This window comes from Musa acuminata, chromosome BXJ2-1, assembly GCF_036884655.1.
Source record: "Musa acuminata AAA Group cultivar baxijiao chromosome BXJ2-1, Cavendish_Baxijiao_AAA, whole genome shotgun sequence".
NCBI classification, from domain to species: domain Eukaryota; kingdom Viridiplantae; phylum Streptophyta; class Magnoliopsida; order Zingiberales; family Musaceae; genus Musa; species Musa acuminata.
In genome coordinates this window covers 27,258,766-27,278,156 of record NC_088338.1, presented here as the reverse complement: position 1 = coordinate 27,278,156, position 19,391 = coordinate 27,258,766, and the positions used below count along the sequence as shown (strand labels likewise).

Sequence of the window (19,391 nt, the reverse complement as noted above, 5' to 3'; positions counted from 1 at the left end):
CTTAATTTGTTGCATAAGATCAGACTGCACTTGAATGGAGGCCATCAGAATCATCGAGTCTTGCTCTTTCCTCAAAGCTTTCAAATCAAAATTTTCTTCTATTAGCTTCCATTGCTTCACGACCAGACTAGCCATAAAACTTGTAGATTTCCTACTAAGTGCATCAGCTACAACATTGGCTTTGCCCGGGTGATAACGGATGGTACAATCATAATCCTTCAGAAGTTCAATCCATCTTCGCTGCCTCATGTTTAACTCTTTCTGAGTGAAAATATATTTTAAACTCTTGTGATCAGTAAAGATTTCAAACTGCCGACCATACAAATAATGTCTCCAAATCTTTAAAGCAAAAATAATTGCTGCCAATTCCAAATCATGAGTTGGGTAATTCAGTTCATAACCTTTAAGTTGCCTAGAAGCATACGCAATTACTCTCCCTTCCTGCATCAAAACACATCCTAGGCCCTTACTTGAAGCATCAGTATAAACTACAAACTCATCATTACCCCTTGGAATAGTGAGAATAGGGGCACTAGTCAATCTTCTTTTTAACTCTTGAAAACTTTGCTCACAATCATCACCCCATACAAATTTCATATTCTTCTTAGTGAGTTTGGTGAGAGGTTGAGCAATTCGAGAAAATCCCTCCACAAATCTCCTGTAATAACCTGCCATGCCCAAGAAGCTCCTAACTTCTGTCACATTTGTTGGTACTTCCCATTCAACTACAGCTTCTATTTTCCTTGGATCAACAGATATACCCTTTCCTGAAATCACATGGCCTAAGAAGGCAACTTCATTCAACCAAAATTCACATTTGCTGAACTTTGCATACAACTTCTTTTCTCTTAGTATGGACAATACCTTCCTCAAGTGTTCCTCATGCTCCTGATTACTCCTTGAATACACCAATATGTCATCAATAAATACAATTACACAGATATCCAAGAGCTGTTGAAATGTACTATTCATTAGTTCCATAAAAGCTGCAGGGGCATTAGTCAAACCAAAAGGCATCACCAAGAATTCATAATGACCATATCGAGTTCTGAAGGCTGTTTTTGAAATATCCTCCTCTTTGATCCTCAACTGATAGTAACCTGACCTCAGGTCAATCTTAGAGAATACTTGTGCACCCTGCAGTTGATCAAACAAATCATCAATTCTAGGTATGGGATATTTGTTTTTGATGGTCACCTGATTCAACTGTCTATAATCAATACAAAGCCTCAATGTTCCATCCTTCTTCTTCACTAATAGTACCGGAGCACCCCATGGGGATACACTGGGTCGTATGAAACCCTTATCTAATAATTCTTGTATTTGCTTCTTTAATTCTTCTAACTCAAGTGGTGCCATTCTGTAGGGAGGCTTAGATATTGGGGTTGTACTGGGGACTAGATCAATAGCAAATTCACCCTCTCTATCTAGAGGTAAACCAGGCAAGTCATCAGGAAATACATCAGGGAATTCTTTGACCACTGAAATTTCATCTATGTGGGTTTCCTGATTTGAATGCTCCTTTACACACACCATATAACAAAGACAACCTTTCTGCATAAGATGATAAGCTTGAAGTGCGGATATCAAGCAAGGAGGCAAATCATGCTTAATGCCCTCAAAGAAAAATATAGGCTGATCTGGTATGCAGAAGGTAATTATTTTTTTGTAACAGTCAATACTAGCGTGATGAGAAGATAACCAATCCATGCCAAGTATAATATCAAAACCCTGGATCTCTAGGAGAATCAAATCAGCAAGGAGTTCATGGTCTCCAATAGAGATCAAACAAGATGGGTAGACTACGTTTGTTGCCAATGAATCTCCAACAGCAGTTGTTACATATAGCATATAATCCAGGGGTTTAGGTAGAATATCCAAGTGACAAGCAAAGTGTTGTGAAACAAATGATAAGTTGGAGCCAGGATCAAACAAAACTTTTGCATTTCTTTTAGAAACATGAAGAATACCTTCCACCACAGATTTAGAAGCTTTAGAATCTTGTTCCGTGATAGCGTACACTCTAGCATGGGCTGAGGGTCTAGGAGACAGTGGCTCTCTTTTCCTGTTCAGTGGGCAATCTTTTATTTGATGACCTAGCTTTCCACAACTAAAACATGCTCCAGTCACCCGAAAACACCGACTCGTTTCATGATTTGATCCACATTTTTCACATAACTGAGTCCTCCCCCATGGTTTCCTTTTCTCAAATCCAGATGTCTTAAACCTCTTGTTACTATCTTCATATTTATTTTCTCTCCTGCTTTTGCTAGTAAATTTGTCCCTTTGGCTCTTGCCAATGATTTCTTGAATTTCTTCCATGTCTCTTTCAATTTTCAAAGCTCTTTCTACCGTATCAGCATATGTTTGTAATTTTAAAGCTGACATTCGGCTTCTTATTGCTGGCCGTAATCCCCTTTCAAACCTTCTTGCCTTTCTAGATTCATCATCAGTCATATGTGTGGCAAACCTGGAGAGCTCAGTAAATCTAGATTCATACTTTGTAACCGTCATACTTCCCTGGATAAGGTTCAAGAACTCCAATTCTTTTTGCTCTTTCATACAATCGGGAAAATATTTGTCGTAAAACTTTTCTTGGAATAACTTCCATGTCATTTGCTCATGTTTGATTTCAGACATCCTCTTAATCATTCTCCACCAGTGTTCAGCTTCTCCTTCCAGCATAAAGGTGGCAAGAAAAACCTTTCGTTCATCAGAGTAACTTAGGGCATCAAATATTTTCTCTATCTGCATCATCCATCGTTCCGCCACCATTGGATCAGACTCACCACTGAAACTGGGAGGACTAAGCTTCTTAAACTGTCCAATTCCCAACCCCGTCCGGTTTGATGTCTCTATTCCATCATTACTTCCTTGTTGGACAGGTTGTTGTTGTTGTTGCATCACTTGTGCCATGGTCTCCAAAGTCCGCATAATACCACTCAATTGATCAGTAGTAGATGCAACAGGAGAACCAGATGATCTCGTCATCCTTGCTTCCTAAAACATCAAAAGAACATTTTCTTTGATCAATCTCTAAATGATAGTCAATAAACCTCAAAAAAAAACATAACATTCTTAGTGATTCTCAAATCATGCTCTGATACCACCTCTATCACGCCCCTAAAAATATCCATTATATTTAAAATCTTTCGTCACAACTAACCTAGGATCCAAACACACATTTGAGGTCACTAAGAAAACATTCAGATCAAAAATTTCACTTCTATAATCTACCAATTCATAACCCTGTACAATTCATAAACATAGCACACATCACTCGATAATTCATACAATCTAAACTCGACTCATCAAAATAAAAACCACAATATAAATCCACAAGTGGGGAAATCCATGCAGTCACCACAATCATCGATTTACCATAAGTTCATATCATTACACAAATTTAATTTAACATTCCAAAACCCTATACATGAGGGATCCTTTAACTTACACAAAATCCACAGGTTTAGATTTATAGTCACATTTCATTAGATGCAAGGTAGCTTATACACAACTACATATATGCTAACAAAAGTTCTGCCCAACGTCTTCTAAACTTTCCACTGCCTCAGCCCATTCTTAACATTTAAGCAAGCGATACGCTATCCTGAAAAATTTATCAACAAACGGGGTGAGCATAAAGAGCTCAGCAAGTGACTAACATATCCATAACAAAATAGTACAATTTCCAAGAGATACAGTATCAAAACACAAAAGCAGAATATACGATTTCGTATACATAATATCATTAGGAGCAGAATCATAATTGTCCTTTTTAATCATACATATTTGGTTTCAGACAGATGGGGCATAGAGTAATTGGAGCATATCAGAAACAAAGGAAACATATCGGAGCTTATCAATGGCATATAAAATGTTCCAGAACACATCAACGATCTATGGAACATTACGAAGCAAACTCAATAGTGAATGAAGCATTTCAGAGCATATCAAACTCATATGTCGTACAGAAGCTCAAACGTCGTCCTTGACGTTGCAATCATATCATACTTATCCAGAGCACGAACAAAAATAACTCACCAAAACTCTGGATGTCATATCAAACATATAGAGGGTGTAGTGGGATCTCAGTCAGAATGTGATTCATCCATTTCTGAATGACCACCTGACAAAAGTCTCCCACGTCTGGGAGCTCCATCCACCCACGTCTAGGTGAAGTCAGAGGGGGCCGGCAGAGCATCGCAGGCTCTATGCATAACTCCCTTTACCATTTCTGGCAAAGGTTCACAACTCCCTTTACCATTTCTGGCAAAGGTTCACAACTCCCTTTACCATTTCTGGCAAAGGTTCACAACTCCCTTTACCATTTCTGGCAAAGGTTCACATTATCCCACACACCAGAGTACAAGAAGGCAGTTTCAACAATAAGCAGCATATAACGGAAGCACACGCGGAACAACCAAACATACATGTGCCTTTTCAAAAACAATGATGCAAGGAACAAATCTCTCACAAAAGTATTCATTTTAGGAAAGAATTGGAAGCAAGAGTGTACAGGGATTCCAAGCAATCATAATCAGCTCAATTCCAATAAGAAGGTTAGACAAATTCAGATATCCAAAGGAATGGAACCAAATACGCGAAATCAACCCGAGCTCGATTTCGGACAGAATTCCAGTGGCACATCAAACAAATATTTTAGAATAACAATTATGCTCCAATACCCATAATAAGGCTATGGTCGAATCATATATCAATCTATATTAAGATGGAACAGATTTCATATGAAACAGGGCTCCCAACACTGAGTTACCTCTGATTTGGTAACACAAGGTCAAAATCACAATCACTGTGTTACAGAATTTATAGGGTCGGAATCAACAGACGATAGGGTGGGCAATTAAACTCCAAAATTTTCAAACTATATGTCAAAAGAGAGAATTTCAAGTCTACTTTCAAATAAAATCAGTTTGATACAAATCAGAATTTTCAACAGGGAGTTATAGGCGTTTTAGTATCGAAAGGTCAGAAATCTGAACTCTGTTTTACAGCGTCTATAGGCTCTTTTGAAACAAATTTTTGGGTAAGTATTCGGTGTCCAAAATCTACAAAATCGGTGTCAAAAGAAACACATACGAGTCTAATTTCAAACAAAATAGTTCCTGCCTGAATTCTCATTCTATATTAAAACTTATAGCCGAAACAGTGCTTAGGGGTCAGTTTACCGAAAGACTTTCAGAATCCATGGTTTAAGTCCAAAGAGAGATATATCAGTTTCTAAATAGAAATCTTCCAATTTATTTTGAATCAACATAAAAACAGAGTCAAATACTTATGTAGGATGGGGTTAGAACACTTGCCTTTGCAAATCTTGACCCGAAATGACAAGATTAAAGCAAGAACCCTAAAAGCCCCAATTTTCTTTCTCTTCTTCTTCTTCTTCTTCTTCTTCTTCTTCTTTCTTTCTTTCTTTCCCTGATCACCCACGAGCTGCCTCCTCTGCTTCCTTAACAACGAAGGCAGAGAGGCTTAAGCGGTGGAATTTGTCATTTGGTGCATTTTGCAGTTTAGTCCTCGTTTTTATCATATTCACGATTAGGTCCTTAGGGTTTACATATAGGTCCTCAAATTCTTTCTTTTTTTTTTGAACAGATCTCCCAAATCTTAAAAATAAGTTACCTCTGATTCATACTCTATTTCTTGTGTCAATTAAAAATAGATGCTTACATTATCACCAGAAATATTATACGAAAATTCGGAAATGAGGGGTGTTACACTCTCCCCCCCTTAAAAGAAAAATTTAGTCCTCTAAATTTATCGTACCTCTATTCGATGAAAAGACGAGGATACACCTTTTTCATTTCCTCTTCTAGCTCCCAAGTTGTCTCTTCTCCAGAATGATGTCTCCAATTTACTTGAACCAATGGGATGACCCGATTCCTTAGAACTTTTTCTTTCTTATCAATAATCTGAATAGGCTCTTCCACATAGGATAGATCTTTATCGAACTCCACCAGCTCATACTTAATGATGTGAGAAGGGTCATACATATACTTTCTAATCATCGAGACATGAAATATATCATGGACATGGCTCAATGCTGGTGGCAAGGCAATCCTGTAAGCGACAGAACCAACCCTCTCAAGAACCTCAAAAGGTCCAATAAATCTTGGGCTTAATTTTCCTTTCTTCCCAAACCTCATAATGCCTTTGGAAGGGGAGACTTTTAAGAATACAAAATCTCCGATTTCAAACTCAATATCTCGTCTTCTATTGTCAGCATAACTCTTTTGACGACTCTGAGCAGTTTTTAACCTTTTCCTTATTACTTGAATTTTCTCGGTAGTTTCTTGTACCTTGTCCGGTGCTAATAGCTTTCTGTCTCCAACTTCCTCCCAACATACAGGTGTTACGCACTTTCGCCCATATAGAGCTTCATAAGGAGCCATCTGAATACTTGAATGATAACTATTATTATACGTGAACTCAACAAGTGAAATATCCTTATCCCATTCACCTTTCCAATCCATAACATAGGCTCTAAGCAAATCCTCAAGTGTTTGAATTGTTCTTTCTGACTGACCATCAGTCTGAGGATGATATGCAGTACTAAACTTGACTTTAGTGCCCATCGACTCCTGCAATTTTCTCCAGAATCTAGAGAGAAATCTGGAGTCTCTATCAGAGATAATCTCCTTTGGAATACCATGAAGTCTTACTACTTCATTAACATATAAATCTGCAAGTCTATCAAGTGAATAAGTCATATTAATCGGTAGGAAATGCGCAGATTTCGTTAACCTATCAATGATAACCCAAATAGCATCATGCTTCCTCAAGGTTCTGGGTAGTCCTGAAACAAAATCCATAGTAATACATTCCCATTTCCATTCAGGAATAACTAAAGGTTGCAACAACCCTCCAGGTCTTTGGTGTTCCACTTTGATTTGCTGACAAGTCAAACATTTAGAAACATACATTGCCATTTCTTTCTTCATGCCTTTCCACCAATAATGACTTCGAAGATCTCTATACATCTTAGTGCTCCCAGGGTGTAGGGTGTACTTTGAAGTATGACTTTCAGTTAGGATTTGATTCTTGATAACTAGTTCATTTGGTACACATACTCTCTCCCCAAATCTCAATAGGCCATCCTTTGAAATTTGAAATTGTGGCTTCAATCCCTTTTCTACTTCACTCCTCAAGTAGATTAAATGTGGATCTCGTAATTGTCCTTCCTTAATTTGTTGCATAAGATCAGACTGCACTTGAATGGAGGCCATCAGAATCATCGAGTCTTGCTCTTTCCTCAAAGCTTTCAAATCAAAATTTTCTTCTATTAGCTTCCATTGCTTCACGACCAGACTAGCCATAAAACTTGTAGATTTCCTACTAAGTGCATCAGCTACAACATTGGCTTTGCCCGGGTGATAACGGATGGTACAATCATAATCCTTCAGAAGTTCAATCCATCTTCGCTGCCTCATGTTTAACTCTTTCTGAGTGAAAATATATTTTAAACTCTTGTGATCAGTAAAGATTTCAAACTGCCGACCATACAAATAATGTCTCCAAATCTTTAAAGCAAAAATAATTGCTGCCAATTCCAAATCATGAGTTGGGTAATTCAGTTCATAACCTTTAAGTTGCCTAGAAGCATACGCAATTACTCTCCCTTCCTGCATCAAAACACATCCTAGGCCCTTACTTGAAGCATCAGTATAAACTACAAACTCATCATTACCCCTTGGAATAGTGAGAATAGGGGCACTAGTCAATCTTCTTTTTAACTCTTGAAAACTTTGCTCACAATCATCACCCCATACAAATTTCATATTCTTCTTAGTGAGTTTGGTGAGAGGTTGAGCAATTCGAGAAAATCCCTCCACAAATCTCCTGTAATAACCTGCCATGCCCAAGAAGCTCCTAACTTCTGTCACATTTGTTGGTACTTCCCATTCAACTACAGCTTCTATTTTCCTTGGATCAACAGATATACCCTTTCCTGAAATCACATGGCCTAAGAAGGCAACTTCATTCAACCAAAATTCACATTTGCTGAACTTTGCATACAACTTCTTTTCTCTTAGTATGGACAATACCTTCCTCAAGTGTTCCTCATGCTCCTGATTACTCCTTGAATACACCAATATGTCATCAATAAATACAATTACACAGATATCCAAGAGCTGTTGAAATGTCCTATTCATTAGTTCCATAAAAGCTGCAGGGGCATTAGTCAAACCAAAAGGCATCACCAAGAATTCATAATGACCATATCGAGTTCTGAAGGCTGTTTTTGAAATATCCTCCTCTTTGATCCTCAACTGATAGTAACCTGACCTCAGGTCAATCTTAGAGAATACTTGTGCACCCTGCAGTTGATCAAACAAATCATCAATTCTAGGTATGGGATATTTGTTTTTGATGGTCACCTGATTCAACTGTCTATAATCAATACAAAGCCTCAATGTTCCATCCTTCTTCTTCACTAATAGTACCGGAGCACCCCATGGGGATACACTGGGTCGTATGAAACCCTTATCTAATAATTCTTGTATTTGCTTCTTTAATTCTTCTAACTCAAGTGGTGCCATTCTGTAGGGAGGCTTAGATATTGGGGTTGTACTGGGGACTAGATCAATAGCAAATTCACCCTCTCTATCTAGAGGTAAACCAGGCAAGTCATCAGGAAATACATCAGGGAATTCTTTGACCACTGAAATTTCATCTATGTGGGTTTCCTGATTTGAATGCTCCTTTACACACACCATATAACAAAGACAACCTTTCTGCATAAGATGATAAGCTTGAAGTGCGGATATCAAGCAAGGAGGCAAATCATGCTTAATGCCCTCAAAGAAAAATATAGGCTGATCTGGTATGCAGAAGGTAATTATTTTTTTGTAACAGTCAATACTAGCGTGATGAGAAGATAACCAATCCATGCCAAGTATAATATCAAAACCCTGGATCTCTAGGAGAATCAAATCAGCAAGGAGTTCATGGTCTCCAATAGAGATCAAACAAGATGGGTAGACTACGTTTGTTGCCAATGAATCTCCAACAGCAGTTGTTACATATAGCATATAATCCAGGGGTTTAGGTAGAATATCCAAGTGACAAGCAAAGTGTTGTGAAACAAATGATAAGTTGGAGCCAGGATCAAACAAAACTTTTGCATTTCTTTTAGAAACATGAAGAATACCTTCCACCACAGATTTAGAAGCTTTAGAATCTTGTTCCGTGATAGCGTACACTCTAGCATGGGCTGAGGGTCTAGGAGACAGTGGCTCTCTTTTCCTGTTCAGTGGGCAATCTTTTATTTGATGACCTAGCTTTCCACAACTAAAACATGCTCCAGTCACCCGAAAACACCGACTCGTTTCATGATTTGATCCACATTTTTCACATAACTGAGTCCTCCCCCATGGTTTCCTTTTCTCAAATCCAGATGTCTTAAACCTCTTGTTACTATCTTCATATTTATTTTCTCTCCTGCTTTTGCTAGTAAATTTGTCCCTTTGGCTCTTGCCAATGATTTCTTGAATTTCTTCCATGTCTCTTTCAATTTTCAAAGCTCTTTCTACCGTATCAGCATATGTTTGTAATTTTAAAGCTGACATTCGGCTTCTTATTGCTGGCCGTAATCCCCTTTCAAACCTTCTTGCCTTTCTAGATTCATCATCAGTCATATGTGTGGCAAACCTGGAGAGCTCAGTAAATCTAGATTCATACTTTGTAACCGTCATACTTCCCTGGATAAGGTTCAAGAACTCCAATTCTTTTTGCTCTTTCATACAATCGGGAAAATATTTGTCGTAAAACTTTTCTTGGAATAACTTCCATGTCATTTGCTCATGTTTGATTTCAGACATCCTCTTAATCATTCTCCACCAGTGTTCAGCTTCTCCTTCCAGCATAAAGGTGGCAAGAAAAACCTTTCGTTCATCATAGTAACTTAGGGCATCAAATATTTTCTCTATCTGCATCATCCATCGTTCCGCCACCATTGGATCAGACTCACCACTGAAACTGGGAGGACTAAGCTTCTTAAACTGTCCAATTCCCAACCCCGTCCGGTTTGATGTCTCTATTCCATCATTACTTCCTTGTTGGACAGGTTGTTGTTGTTGTTGCATCACTTGTGCCATGGTCTCCAAAGTCCGTATAATACCACTCAATTGATCAGTAGTAGATGCAACAGGAGAACCAGATGATCTCGTCATCCTTGCTTCCTAAAACATCAAAAGAACATTTTCTTTGATCAATCTCTAAATGATAGTCAATAAACCTCAAAAAAAAACATAACATTCTTAGTGATTCTCAAATCATGCTCTGATACCACCTCTATCACGCCCCTAAAAATATCCATTATATTTAAAATCTTTCGTCACAACTAACCCAGGATCCAAACACACATTTGAGGTCACTAAGAAAACATTCAGATCAAAAATTTCACTTCTATAATCTACCAATTCATAACCCTGTACAATTCATAAACATAGCACACATCACTCGATAATTCATACAATCTAAACTCGACTCATCAAAATAAAAACCACAATATAAATCCACAAGTGGGGAAATCCATGCAGTCACCACAATCATCGATTTACCATAAGTTCATATCATTACACAAATTTAATTTAACATTCCAAAACCCTATACATGAGGGATCCTTTAACTTACACAAAATCCACAGGTTTAGATTTATAGTCACATTTCATTAGATGCAAGGTAGCTTATACACAACTACATATATGCTAACAAAAGTTCTGCCCAACGTCTTCTAAACTTTCCACTGCCTCAGCCCATTCTTAACATTTAAGCAAGCGATACGCTATCCTGAAAAATTTATCAACAAACGGGGTGAGCATAAAGAGCTCAGCAAGTGACTAACATATCCATAACAAAATAGTACAATTTCCAAGAGATACAGTATCAAAACACAAAAGCAGAATATACGATTTCGTATACATAATATCATTAGGAGCAGAATCATAATTGTCCTTTTTAATCATACATATTTGGTTTCAGACAGATGGGGCATAGAGTAATTGGAGCATATCAGAAACAAAGGAAACATATCGGAGCTTATCAATGGCATATAAAATGTTCCAGAACACATCAACGATCTATGGAACATTACGAAGCAAACTCAATAGTGAATGAAGCATTTCAGAGCATATCAAACTCATATGTCGTACAGAAGCTCAAACGTCGTCCTTGACGTTGTAATCATATCATACTTATCCAGAGCACGAACAAAAATAACTCACCAAAACTCTGGATGTCATATCAAACATATAGAGGGTGTAGTGGGATCTCAGTCAGAATGTGATTCATCCATTTCTGAATGACCACCTGACAAAAGTCTCCCACGTCTGGGAGCTCCATCCACCCACGTCTAGGTGAAGTCAGAGGGGGCCGGCAGAGCATCGCAGGCTCTATGCATAACTCCCTTTACCATTTCTGGCAAAGGTTCACAACTCCCTTTACCATTTCTGGCAAAGGTTCACAACTCCCTTTACCATTTCTGGCAAAGGTTCACAACTCCCTTTACCATTTCTGGCAAAGGTTCACAACTCCCTTTACCATTTCTGGCAAAGGTTCACATTATCCCACACACCAGAGTACAAGAAGGCAGTTTCAACAATAAGCAGCATATAACGGAAGCACACGCGGAACAACCAAACATACATGTGCCTTTTCAAAAACAATGATGCAAGGAACAAATCTCTCACAAAAGTATTCATTTTAGGAAAGAATTGGAAGCAAGAGTGTACAGGGATTCCAAGCAATCATAATCAGCTCAATTCCAATAAGAAGGTTAGACAAATTCAGATATCCAAAGGAATGGAACCAAATACGCGAAATCAACCCGAGCTCGATTTCGGACAGAATTCCAGTGGCACATCAAACAAATATTTTAGAATAACAATTATGCTCCAATACCCATAATAAGGCTATGGTCGAATCATATATCAATCTATATTAAGATGGAACAGATTTCATATGAAACAGGGCTCCCAACACTGAGTTACCTCTGATTTGGTAACACAAGGTCAAAATCACAATCACTGTGTTACAGAATTTATAGGGTCGGAATCAACAGACGATAGGGTGGGCAATTAAACTCCAAAATTTTCAAATTATATGTCAAAAGAGAGAATTTCAAGTCTACTTTCAAATAAAATCAGTTTGATACAAATCAGAATTTTCAACAGGGAGTTATAGGCGTTTTAGTATCGAAAGGTCAGAAATCTGAACTCTGTTTTACAGCGTCTATAGGCTCTTTTGAAACAAATTTTTGGGTAAGTATTCGGTGTCCAAAATCTACAAAATCGGTGTCAAAAGAAACACATACGAGTCTAATTTCAAACAAAATAGTTCCTGCCTGAATTCTCATTCTATATTAAAACTTATAGCCGAAACAGTGCTTAGGGGTCAGTTTACCGAAAGACTTTCAGAATCCATGGTTTAAGTCCAAAGAGAGATATATCAGTTTCTAAATAGAAATCTTCCAATTTATTTTGAATCAACATAAAAACAGAGTCAAATACTTATGTAGGATGGGGTTAGAACACTTGCCTTTGCAAATCTTGACCCGAAATGACAAGATTAAAGCAAGAACCCTAAAAGCCCCAATTTTCTTTCTCTTCTTCTTCTTCTTCTTCTTCTTCTTCTTTCTTTCTTTCTTTCCCTGATCACCCACGAGCTGCCTCCTCTGCTTCCTTAACAACGAAGGCAGAGAGGCTTAAGCGGTGGAATTTGTCATTTGGTGCATTTTGCAGTTTAGTCCTCGTTTTTATCATATTCACGATTAGGTCCTTAGGGTTTACATATAGGTCCTCAAATTCTTTCTTTTTTTTTTGAACAGATCTCCCAAATCTTAAAAATAAGTTACCTCTGATTCATACTCTATTTCTTGTGTCAATTAAAAATAGATGCTTACATTATCACCAGAAATATTATACGAAAATTCGGAAATGAGGGGTGTTACATATGTGCTCGTCGCGGTCGGCGCATCAACGTCCGGAGCCTCTTGCCCGTCACGAAACCGTCGTCGCTTTCTCGAACGTTCACGAAATCCCTATTGCAAGCTCTCTCCGAGCCGTAGCCCGACGACTACGTATCGATCACGGCAAGCAAGTGCCGAAACCATCGGCACTTTCTAGAACGATCTCGGAATCACAATTGCGACCCCAATCCGGAAAGCTCTCTCCGAGCCACTCGATACTGACTGCGTAGCGGTCACAGCAAATTTTCAACCCGAAAACAATCGTCTCAGAGCTCTACGGGAGATGTTTCGTATCCCGGGATGTAAAAAGGAGTGCAACGCGAGGACTTCCCAAGGGGTCACCCATCGTAGTACTACTCTGGCCCAAGCACGCTTAACTTCGGTGTTTTGATAGGATCTGGTGATTTAGTACTGGCATTATCGCACCCGTTTCGCGTGCTTCGTCCCTCGCCTATGTGCTCGTCGCGGTCGGCGCATCAATGTCCGGAGCCTCTTGCCCGTCACGAAACCGTCGTCGCTTTCTCGAACGTTCATGAAATCCCTATTGCAAGCTCTCTCCGAGCCCTAGCCCGACGACTGCGTATCGATCACGGCAAGCACGTGCCGAAACCATCGGCACTTTCTAGAACGATCTCGGAATCGCTATTGCGACCCCAATCCGGAAAGCTCTCTCCGAGCCCCTCGATACTGACTGCGTAGTGGTCACAACAAATTTCCAACCCCAAAACAATCGTCTCGGAGCTCTATTGGAGATGTTTCGTATCCTGGGATGCAAAAAGGAGTGCAACACGAGGACTTCCTAGGGGGTCACCCATCGTAGTACTACTCTGGCCCAAGCACGGTTAACTTCGGTGTTTTGATGGGATCTAGTGATTTAGTGCTGGCATTATCACACCCGTTTCGCGTGCTTCGTCCCTCGCCTATGTGCTCATCGCGGTCGGCGCATCAACGTCCGGAGCCTCTTGCCCGTCACGAAACCGTCGTCGCTTTCTCGAACGTTCACGAAATCCCTATTGCAAGCTCTCTCCGAGCCCTAGCCCGACGACTGCGTATCGATCACGGCAAGCACGTGCCGAAACCATCGGCACTTTCTAGAACGATCTCGGAATCGCTATTGCGACCCCAATCCGGAAAGCTCTCTCCGAGCCCCTCGATATTGACTACGTAGCGGTCACAGCAAATTTCCAACCCCAAAACTATCGTCTCGGAGCTCTACGGGAGATGTTTCGTATCCCGGGATGCAAAAAGGAGTGCAACACGAGGACTTCCCAGGGGGTCACCCATCATAGTACTACTATGGCCCAAGCACGCTTAACTTCGGAGTTTTGATGGGATCCGGTGATTTAGTGCTGGCATTATCGCACCAGTTTCGCGTGCTTCGTCCCTCGCCTATGTGCACGTCGCGGTCGGCGTATCAACGTCCGGAGCCTCTTGCCCGTCACGAAACCGTCGACGCTTTCTCGAACGTTCACGAAATCCCTATTCCAAGCTCTCTCCGAGCCCTAGCCCGACGACTGGGTATCGGTCACGGCAAGCGCGTGCCGAAACCATCGGCACTTTCTAGAACGATCTAGGAATCACTATTGCAACCCCAATCCGGAAAGCTCTCTCCGAGCCCCTCGATTGTGACTGCGTAGCAGTCACAGCAAATTTCCAGCCCCAAAACAATCGTCTCGGAGCTCTACGGGAGATGTTTCGTATCCCGGGATGCAAAAAGGAGTGCAACACGAGGACTTCCCAGGGGGTCACCCATCGTAGTACTACTCTGGCCCAAGCATGCTTAACTTCGGTGTTTTGATAGGATCTGGTGATTTAGTACTAGCATTATCGCACCCGTTTCGCGTGCTTCGTCCCTCGCCTATGTGCTCGTCGCGGTCGGCGCATCAACGTCCGGAGCCTCTTGCCCGTCACGAAACCGTCGTCGCTTTCTCGAACGTTCACGAAATCCCTATGGCAAGCTCTCTCCGAGCCCTAGCCCGACGACTGCGTATCGGTCACGGCAAGCGCGTGCCGAAACCATCGGCACTTTCTAGAACGATCTCGGAATCGCTATTGCGACCCCAATCCGGAAAGCTCTCTCCGAGCCCCTCGATACTGACTGCGTAGTGGTCACAGCAAATTTCCAACCCCAAAACAATCGTCTCGGAGCTCTACGGGAGATGTTTCGTATCCCGGGATGCAAAAAGGAGTGCAACACGAGGACTTCCCAGGGGGTCACCCATCGTAGTACTACTCTGGCCCAATCACGCTTAACTTCGGTGTTTTGATAGGATCTGGTGATTTAGTACTGGCATTATCGCACTCGTTTCGCGTGCTTCGTCCCTCGCCTATGTGCTCGTCGCGGTCGGCGCATCAACGTCCGGAGCCTCTTGCCCGTCACGAAACCATCGTCGCTTTCTCGAACGTTCATGAAATCCCTATTGCAAGCTCTCTCCGAGCCCTAGCCCGACGACTGCGTATCGATCACGGCAAGCACGTGCCGAAACCATCGGCACTTTCTAGAACGATCTCGGAATCGCTATTGCGACCCCAATCCGGAAAGCTCTCTCCGAGCCCCTCGATACTGACTGCCTAGTGGTCACAGCAAATTTCCAACGCCAAAACAATCGTCTCGGAGCTCTATGGGAGATGTTTCGTATCCTGGGATGCAAAAAGGAGTGCAACACGAGGACATCCTAGGGGGTCACCCATCGTAGTACTACTCTGGCCCAAGCACGGTTAACTTCGGTGTTTTGATGGGATCTAGTGATTTAGTGCTCGCATTATCACACCCGTTTCGCGTGCTTCATCCCTCGCCTATGTGCTCATCGTGGTCGGCGCATCAACGTCCGGAGCCTCTTGCCCGTCACGAAACCGTCGTCGCTTTCTCGAACGTTCACGAAATCCCTATTGCTAGCTCTCTCCGAGCCCTAGCCCGACGACTGCGTATCGATCACGGCAAGCACGTGCCGAAACCATCGGCACTTTCTAGAACGATCTCGGAATCGCTATTGCGACCCCAATCCGGAAAGCTCTCTCCGAGCCCCTCGATACTGACTGCGTAGCAGTCACAGCAAATTTCCAACCCCAAAACAATCGTCTCAGAGCTCTACGGGAGATGTTTCGTATCCCGGGATGCAAAAAGGAGTGCAACACGAGGACTTCCCAGGGGGTCACCCATCGTAGTACTACTCTGGCCCAATCACGCTTAACTTCGGTGTTTTGATAGGATCTGGTGATTTAGTACTGGCATTATCGCACCCGTTTCGCGTGCTTCGTCCCTCGCCTATGTGCTCGTCGCGGTCGGCGCATCAACGTCCGGAGCCTCTTGCCCGTCACGAAACCGTCGTCGCTTTCTCGAACGTTCATGAAATCCCTATTGCAAGCTCTCTCCGAGCCCTAGCCCGACGACTGCGTATCGATCACGGCAAGCACGTGCCGAAACCATCGGCACTTTCTATTACGATCTCGGAATCGCTATTGCGACCCCAATCCGGAAAGCTCTCTCCGAGCCCCTCGATACTGACTGCCTAGTGGTCACAGCAAATTTCCAACGCCAAAACAATCGTCTCGGAGCTCTATGGGAGATGTTTCGTATCCTGGGATGCAAAAAGGTGTGCAACACGAGGACATCCTAGGGGGTCACCCATCGTAGTACTACTCTGGCCCAAGCACGGTTAACTTCGGTGTTTTGATGGGATCTAGTGATTTAGTGCTCGCATTATCACACCCGTTTTGCGTGCTTCGTCCCTCGCCTATGTGCTCATCGCGGTCGGCGCATCAACGTCTGGAGCCTCTTGCCCGTCACGAAACCGTCGTCGCTTTCTCGAACGTTCACGAAATCCCTATTGCAAGCTCTCTCCGAGCCCTAGCCCGACGACTGCGTATCGATCACGGCAAGCACGTGCCGAAACCATCGGCACTTTCTAGAACGATCTCGGAATCGCTATTGCGACCCCAATCCGGAAAGCTCTCTCCGAGCCCCTCGATACTGACTGCGTAGCGGTCACAGCAAATTTCCAACCCCAAAACAATCGTCTCAGAGCTCTACGGGAGATGTTTCGTATCCCGGGATGCAAAAAGGAGTGCAACACGAGGACTTCCCAGGTGGTCACCCATCGTAGTACTACTCTGGCCCAAGCACGCTTAACTTCGGAGTTTTGATGGGATCCGATGATTTAGTGCTGGCATTATCGCACCAGTTTCGCGTGCTTCGTCCCTCGCCTATGTGCATGTCGCGGTCGGCGTATCAACGTCCGGAGCCTCTTGCCCGTCACGAAACCGTCGACGCTTTCTCGAACGTTCACGAAATCCCTATTGCAAGCTCTCTCCGAGCCCTAGCCCGACGACTGCGTATCGATCACGGCAAGCACGTGCCGAAACCATCGGCACTTTCTAGAACGATCTCGGAATCGCTATTGCGACCCCAATCCGGAAAGCTCTCTCCGAGCCCCTCGATACTGACTGCGTAGCGGTCACAGCAAATTTCCAACCCCAAAACAATCGTCTTAGAGCTCTACGGGAGATGTTTCGTATCCCGGGATGCAAAAAGGAGTGCAACACGAGGACTTCCCAGGTGGTCACCCATCGTAGTACTACTCTGGCCCAAGCACGCTTAACTTCGGAGTTTTGATGGGATCTAGTGATTTAGTGCTGGCATTATCACACCCGTTTCGCGTGCTTCGTCCCTCGCCTATGTGCTCATCGCGGTCGGCGCATCAACGTCCGGAGCCTCTTGCCCGTCACGAAACCGTCGTCGCTTTCTCGAACGTTCACGAAATCCCTATTGCAAGCTCTCTCCGAGCCCTAGCCCGACGACTGCGTATCGGTCACGGCAAGCGCGTGCCGAAACCATCGGCACTTCCTAGAACGATCTCGAAATCGCTATTGCAACCCCAATCCAGAAAGCTCTCTCCGAGCCCCTCGATACTGACTGCGTAGCGGTCACAGAAATTTCCAGCCCCAAAACAATCGTCTCGGAGCTCTACGGGAGATGTTTCGTTTCCCGGGATGCAAAAAGGAGTGCAACACGAGGACTTCCCAGGGGGTCACCCATCGTAGTACTACTCTGGCCCAAGCATGCTTAACTTCGGTGTTTTGATAGGATCTGGTGATTTAGTACTGGCATTATCGCACCCGTTTCGCTTGCTTTGTCCCTCGCCTATGTGCTCGTCGCGGTCGGCGCAACAACGTCCGGAGCCTCTTGCCCGTCACGAAGCCATCGTCGCTTTCTCGAACGTTCACGAAATCCCTATTGCAAGCTCTCTCCGAGCCCTAGCCCGACGACTGCATATCGATCACGGCAAGCACGTGCCGAATCCATCGGCACTTTCTAGAACGATCTCGGAATCGCTATTGCGACCCCAATCCGGAAAGCTCTCTCCGAGCCCGTCGATACTGATTGCGTAGCGGTCACAGCAAATTTCCAACCCCAAAACAATCGTCTCAGAGCTCTACGGGAGATGTTTCGTATCCCGGGATGCAAAAAGGAGTGCAACACGAGGACTTCCCAGGGGGTCACCCATCGTAGTACTACTCTGGCCCAAGCACACTTAACTTCGGAGTTTTGATGGGATCCGGTGATTTAGTGCTGGCATTATCGCACCCGTTTCGCGTGCTTCGTCCCTCGCCTATGTGCACGTCGCGGTCGGCGTATCAACGTCCGGAGCCTCTTGCCCGTCACGAAACCGTCGACGCTTTCTCGAACGTTCACGAAATCCCTATTGCAAGCTCTCTCCGAGCCCTAGCCCGACGACTGCGTATCGGTCACGGCAAGCACGTGCCGAAACCATCGGCACTTTCTAGAACGATCTCGAAATCGCTATTGCGACCCCAATCCGGAAAGCTCTCTCCGAGCCCCTCGATACTGACTGCGTAGTGGTCACAGCAAATATCCAGCCCCAAAACAATCGTCTCGGAGCTCTACGGGAGATGATTCGTATACCGGGATGCAAAAAGGAGTGCAACACGAGGACTTCCCAGGGGGTCACCCATCGTAGTACTACTCTGGCCCAAGCATGCTTAACTTCAGTGTTTTGATAGGATCTGGTGATTTAGTACTGGCATTATCGCACCCGTTTCGCGTGCTTCGTCCCTCGCCTATGTGCTCGTCGCGGTCGGCGCATCAACGTCCGGAGCCTCTTGCCCGTCACGAAACCGTCATCGCTTTCTCGAACGTTCATGAAATCCCTATTGCAAGCTCTCTCCGAGCCCTTGCCCGACGACTGCGTATCGATCACGGCAAGCACATGCCGAAACCATCGGCACTTTCTAGAACGATCTCGGAATCGCTATTACGACCCCAATCCGGAAAGCTCTCTCCGAGCCCCTCGATACTGACTGCGTAGTGGTCACAGCAAATTTCCAACCCCAAAACAATCGTCTCGGAGCTCTATGGGAGATGTTTCGTATCCCGGGATGCAAA

At 43.3% G+C, this 19,391-nt stretch overlaps 4 non-coding genes and 9 pseudogenes across 4 annotated transcripts; all 13 read right to left on the bottom strand.

Moving 5' to 3' along the window:
• Positions 1-13,297: 13,297 nt before the first annotated feature.
• On the bottom strand, positions 13,298-13,416 carry LOC135603258 (5S ribosomal RNA; annotated as a pseudogene).
• Positions 13,417-13,766: 350 nt separating this feature from the next.
• LOC135603414 (5S ribosomal RNA) lies at positions 13,767-13,885 on the bottom strand (annotated as a pseudogene).
• A 350-nt stretch (positions 13,886-14,235) lies between these two features.
• Positions 14,236-14,354, bottom strand: LOC135600646 (5S ribosomal RNA). Its single transcript, XR_010482964.1, has one exon. It is a non-coding gene; the product is annotated as a 5S ribosomal RNA (ribosomal RNA).
• Positions 14,355-14,704: 350 nt separating this feature from the next.
• LOC135603952 (5S ribosomal RNA) lies at positions 14,705-14,823 on the bottom strand (annotated as a pseudogene).
• Positions 14,824-15,173: 350 nt separating this feature from the next.
• On the bottom strand, positions 15,174-15,292 carry LOC135603666 (5S ribosomal RNA; annotated as a pseudogene).
• Positions 15,293-15,642: 350 nt separating this feature from the next.
• LOC135599273 (5S ribosomal RNA) lies at positions 15,643-15,761 on the bottom strand (annotated as a pseudogene).
• A 350-nt stretch (positions 15,762-16,111) lies between these two features.
• LOC135603861 (5S ribosomal RNA) lies at positions 16,112-16,230 on the bottom strand (annotated as a pseudogene).
• Positions 16,231-16,580: 350 nt separating this feature from the next.
• Positions 16,581-16,699, bottom strand: LOC135599383 (5S ribosomal RNA; annotated as a pseudogene).
• A 350-nt stretch (positions 16,700-17,049) lies between these two features.
• Positions 17,050-17,168, bottom strand: LOC135600091 (5S ribosomal RNA). The gene has a single exon (XR_010482423.1). It is a non-coding gene; the product is annotated as a 5S ribosomal RNA (ribosomal RNA).
• A 350-nt stretch (positions 17,169-17,518) lies between these two features.
• Positions 17,519-17,637, bottom strand: LOC135600336 (5S ribosomal RNA). Its single transcript, XR_010482659.1, has one exon. It is a non-coding gene; the product is annotated as a 5S ribosomal RNA (ribosomal RNA).
• A 349-nt stretch (positions 17,638-17,986) lies between these two features.
• LOC135603456 (5S ribosomal RNA) lies at positions 17,987-18,105 on the bottom strand (annotated as a pseudogene).
• A 350-nt stretch (positions 18,106-18,455) lies between these two features.
• Positions 18,456-18,574, bottom strand: LOC135602903 (5S ribosomal RNA). Its single transcript, XR_010484054.1, has one exon. It is a non-coding gene; the product is annotated as a 5S ribosomal RNA (ribosomal RNA).
• Positions 18,575-18,924: 350 nt separating this feature from the next.
• LOC135602995 (5S ribosomal RNA) lies at positions 18,925-19,043 on the bottom strand (annotated as a pseudogene).
• Positions 19,044-19,391: the final 348 nt, after the last annotated feature.